Source organism: Panthera tigris, chromosome D3, assembly GCF_018350195.1.
Source record: "Panthera tigris isolate Pti1 chromosome D3, P.tigris_Pti1_mat1.1, whole genome shotgun sequence".
Classification (NCBI taxonomy): domain Eukaryota; kingdom Metazoa; phylum Chordata; class Mammalia; order Carnivora; family Felidae; genus Panthera; species Panthera tigris.
Genome location: NC_056671.1, coordinates 92,517,279 through 92,522,196, shown reverse-complemented (window position 1 = coordinate 92,522,196; position 4,918 = coordinate 92,517,279). Strand labels below are relative to the sequence as shown.

The following is a 4,918-nucleotide window of genomic DNA, read 5'->3' as shown; positions in this document are numbered from 1 at the left end:
TGTAGTTTCACCCAAAAGCAGCTTAGAGGTTGGGCAGGAACTACGTCAAGCAGTGGACTGGGGTAAGCCAGCTGCTGTGGGGCTGGTGTGGACAGATGCTGCCTTTGACGTGGCTGCAACCCTGGGTCTAACAGGAGTCACATCTCCGAAGGGCACGTGGCCTTATTAGAGGCACGCGCCTTGAATAGCTCACAGAAGGCAGGCGTCCTGGCCAGGTCCACACACTCTGTGTCTCAGGGCAGGTAATGCCCGCTCCGGCCGCAGGGTTTGGGGGCTGCGAGGCAGCCTTGTGGCCGGAGGGATTTTTAAGGTCTGAGGGTCACTTATTAATGTCCTAACTAGTAAATTGATTGTAATACATTATGTTGATGAAAGGATACTGTCATATCTTGGGAGGGCATTTAATTCGGAGGAAGGCTCAATTTAACTAAAAGTACAGCATCTCGTGCCTGAGGGCCGAGGTGTCCGCGGTAGCCGGCTGGCTCCTGCCGTTGGGCCGCCTGGGGACCCCGCCCCGTGCACCTGCAGGTGCCAGATGAGCAGTCAGACTCGAGCAGGACAGCAGCGATGCCACACTTGGCTTGTGTGTTCGTCTTCTTTTCCACAGCTCTTGTCGCTCGCTCTTCAAACGACCCTCCGAGGATTTCCGGGCAAGTACTTTTCGCTCCGTTTTACTGACGAAATACAACACTGGCTATTTGGTGACAGTGGCAGGATCGGGCGCCGGGCAGCGGCTGGGAGAGAGAGCAGGGCACGGGTGGGTGGAGGTGCCGGGTGGGATGGCTCACGTTCTCGTCTCCCGCGGGGAAGGACGCTCCGGACGAATGCTGTGGCACATCTACCGACGGTTCCCGTCCCGGCCACGGGCTCTCTGCACATTCCAGCTTGCCGTCACTAAGCTCCAGAAATTTTATTTCCTGTTCCTCGAGTTTACATATTTCTGTGTTCTTCTCAGGAGGATTAACCGGGAGGAGGAAGACAAAGGGCACAGGGCAGAGGACGGCCATCACACGCGGCACGTGGTCCAGTGACAACGGTCGACCTTTGGGCCCATCCACCTGGACAGACCCCCGAGTCTGCCGGTTACCGCTCACGTGACCTTACGAAGTCCCCAGCCTCTCTGAGCTTAAGTTTCGCATCTGGGAGGTGGGTCCGTTACTGCCACATTGCATTTTGGTGAGGGTTAAATATAGTTAGACGTAAACGCTTGGCGAAGAGGGAGGAGGGCTGCTATGAGCCCCCGCGTGCCCGGCCCCGTGTAGGTGCCGGACGTGCCCACCTGCCCTCACTCTGTTTCTTGTTTTCCTCCAAGCACACGCAGGAGAGTAACAGACGTCCTGGTCGACTCGGTTAACCTAGCCGGAGGCAGGGGTCCTCCGTGCTGCGTAATCTGCCCTTGCTTTGGGTTAGGTCCCCACGTCCAGGCAGAGGAGCTCCAGCGAGACGTGGGGAGTCCCGAAGGCTGGTGTGTGAGCGGAGGCGTCGCCTGATGGCTCGGGGACGTTGTGGAAGCTCTCTGTGCACCCCTCACAGCTAGGAGAGATTAACACTGTTAGACAACAGTGCAGGTATACAGCAGTGCGCAGCATAAACGAACATCAGCTGGGAACACGATTGTTCGATAGTCAGACACAGTTGGAAGCTTCCATTCATTGATAAGCTCTTAACAGAAGCAGAAGAATCAGGTTTTTACTGTCTGGTAATGTGTTGTTGCTAAAATTCAGGTTTACTTCTAAACTATTAATAGTTAACTCAGACCCATCCCCTCTAGTGCTAATTACCAGCAGGGAAAGAAGGAAAAAAAAAACTAATTTAGACTAGTACATTTGTCTTCTGGAATACATCAGTAGGAGAAAGGCGTCTACGGCAAACATCCTATGAAATGTCGACTGCTCCTCCTGGCTCTGTCTGCTCGCTGAGAGAGAGAACAAAACACAGGTACTTTCAAAAAACATTCAAAATTATAATGATTGTAGATATAATTTTATGGTAGAGCTAGAATGGCAATTAAGTACTATTCTTTTTTAAAAACCACACCAGTTACACTGTGATTTTTTTCATAGAGAGACAGAGAGAGAAGATATTAATTAAGATAAAGCCACAAGTACCCGTTGAGATTCGAGGTTTCCCTGTGAGCACCACCCAAGCTCAGAAGGTTGGGTCTGATGACTTCCTGGGTGAGGTCTATCCCGGTCGCTCACTCTCGGCCAGGAAATAGCCACCGAAGGCAGCTTGCTTACATAGCCGGAAGACATACAAACGTGCATTTAAAAACCGATCCGGGCACTTGTCAGATTTAGCAAAACTTGCTGACCCACAAAAACCATTTCTTACCCTTTGGCTTTTAAATAAAGAACATATTCCATCACAGGGCCATTTGTATTGTTGTTTTTATTGCATTGATGAGGTAATTCACAAAACCTCCTGGTGGGCTCGAGGATGTGGTGCGTTGAAAAGGCCACACGACAGCCATCGTGGAAACCCCTCCTCCTTGTCCCTTGAGGTCAGTCTGCACAAGGAGCCAATGGCCCCTAACGATTAACCTGTGGCTCCCCAGCACAGGTGTGCCTGGTGCCTACGCTTACATCCGCTTGTTGCTAATGACTGAAATGGAGGGGAACGTGAGATCTGTACTTGAACTTCAGGGCTTGGGGTGAGACAAGGCGCATCATTCTGACGTGGCTGAGCTACTGACTTCAAGGCCACTTCCCCAGGACCCTTCCTGAGGGTGCACTGCCCACGGCCACACGGGTCCCAGGCGATCCACGTATCACGTGTCCCCAGGAGATCTCCAGATAGCACCCAGGATGCAGAATCCTCCTGGTACATCAACTGATTAGGTATTAGAAGCCAGCCTTCCCATTGCTTTAGTTTTTTCATAGATAATATGAGAAAAATAAGGGTTCCTGTCTCATAGGCTCCGGAGGAGAGTGGTGGGATCGTATGAGTATGGGAACATGAAAACACGTAACGCAGGACTGCCGCGTCACCTGGACGCTGGTCACCTGCATCTGGATGGAGGATAGCCCAGAAAATGGGCACTGTTGCCTCACAAGTGCCTCCAGCCTTAGAAGTTGTCTTTTCCCCCATCAGAATAACTGAGGTTCATTGCATTGTTCATCATTAATTTCTTTGGCGTTCCTAACACATACCCAATAGAAATCCAGTTGTTTTGAAGACTCAGCGAAGCGTGTGAGAAAAACGCCCACGAGTGAAAATTTCCATCAAGACTGGGAGGTTCTCCGAGCTGATATTCAGGAAGGGAAGCACGGCCTCAGGGGGCTTTCTGTTGTGCTCCTCTGGGTGTCGGGTAACGTGCTTTCCTGAACAAAATACGTGAAATCGAAGGTCAAATTTTGAGCTGACAAGCTTGCTTCCTTGTAGAAGACTTATGGGCAGAGACTAATGCCACAAGGAGTTCCAGGAGCCGGAGAGAGCTCTCAGTGCAGGTGGAACCAGTACGTAACCAGGAGCGTCACTGCAGACTTTTCTAGACTTTCAGATCAAAGCCTTAGGTGTCCTTCAGGATCTGTGTGAATCTTGTTTCGTGATGCCTCCAATCCGATGGCACATAGAAACTGATAAATGTGTTGTGTGCTTGAAAGGAGCAGATTCATAATATGTCCTTACTTGGTTTATAAATTTTCATTTCCTGATTCGTTGAAGCCAATAGCAGAGAAGCTGTCTGGTAAGAGGTGTGGTCAATAAACTCTGGCAGTTTAACGGGCAGCAGATGATGTAGACCATCCACGGTGTTCACAGCTGACCACTCACCCCCCACCGTGTCCAGTCCACACTCCACGAAGACTTCACCTGACGGAATCAGTTCGACACGGGCATCCGTGTAAGTCTGTGCTCTCTTGTTTGTAGGTGTCTCCTCTGCAGACAGCTGCTTCCTGAGGGTCCTGGCTCACCCGCACCTGCAGCGTTCGTCCTGCTCAGGTGCTGTTTCACAGTGGAACATGAAAGGTGCTGGACACAAGCTCAGTGGTGAAGGGCCTTTGTCGTGGCCGTGGGTGTGTGTCAGTTTCCAGAGCGGCCGTGACAAAGCGCACAAACCAGGAGGCTTCAAACAATGTCTCCTCCCCCGGTTCTGGAGGCCAGAGGTCTAAAACGGTCTAAAACGGGTGTGAGCAGGGCCGTGCTCCCTCTGAAACAGGTAGGGGAGTCCCTCTCTGTGCCTTCCAGCTTCTGGCGGCTGCTGGTGATCCTTGGCGTTCACTCCTTGGTGTGCAGTCTCCTCACTCCGGTCTCTGCCTCTGGTCTCAGTTGGTCTCTGTTTGGTGTCTCTGTCTTCTCAAAAGGACACGAATCCTATTGGATCGGGGCCCACCCTCCCCATTATGACCTCATCTTAACTGGTTACATCAGGGAGCTGACACTGGTCACACGGTAACATAGTTACATCTGCAGTGGCCCTATTTCCAAACAAGGTCACATTCTGAGGCCCTGGGTGTTAGGACTTGAACGTTTCTTTCTTTGGGGGAGGGGGGAGACAATTTAACCCATTACAAGTAGGAAAAGTGGAAAAGTGGAAATTAGCTCTAAAAATGGCCAAAACATTCGGCTGAGAGTCCACCCTCCCCTCGCCCCTCCCCCCAAATATTTTTCCTGCAAGGCCATAGCTGAGTGTCTGGACAGGACATGCTTGGATTAGCAAATGAAATTCCAGAAGAGGAATTCACCCTTTTCCAGGGAAAGAACAGGGGAAAAAGAGTAAGCTGGGCGGGCATGTGTTTGAAAAGCAGGGTGACCTATGAGGGTTATTTTGGAAGATGTAAAGGTGCTCCCTTTAGGACGAGAATATCTGGGGAGCGAGGGGAAGTGGGGTGACAGCGGAGTGCGGGCCCTTGGAAGGATGGGCCACGCGGGACCGTCAAGTACAGGTGAACCTGGTTCGGTGCTGTGCGTGGCCGTC

General features: G+C 51.5%; 1 long non-coding RNA gene across 2 annotated transcripts; it reads right to left on the bottom strand.

Moving 5' to 3' along the window:
* Window positions 1-385: 385 nt before the first annotated feature.
* On the bottom strand, window positions 386-4,322 carry LOC122232736. 2 transcript variants are annotated; one of them, XR_006210123.1, is made up of 3 exons: window positions 2,109-4,309; window positions 1,825-1,915; window positions 386-1,662 (listed from the first exon to the last, which is right to left on the bottom strand). It is a non-coding gene; the product is annotated as an uncharacterized LOC122232736 (long non-coding RNA). The 2 variants fall into 2 exon arrangements; XR_006210122.1 differs by having other exon boundaries at window positions 386-1,915; window positions 2,109-4,322.
* Window positions 4,323-4,918: the final 596 nt, after the last annotated feature.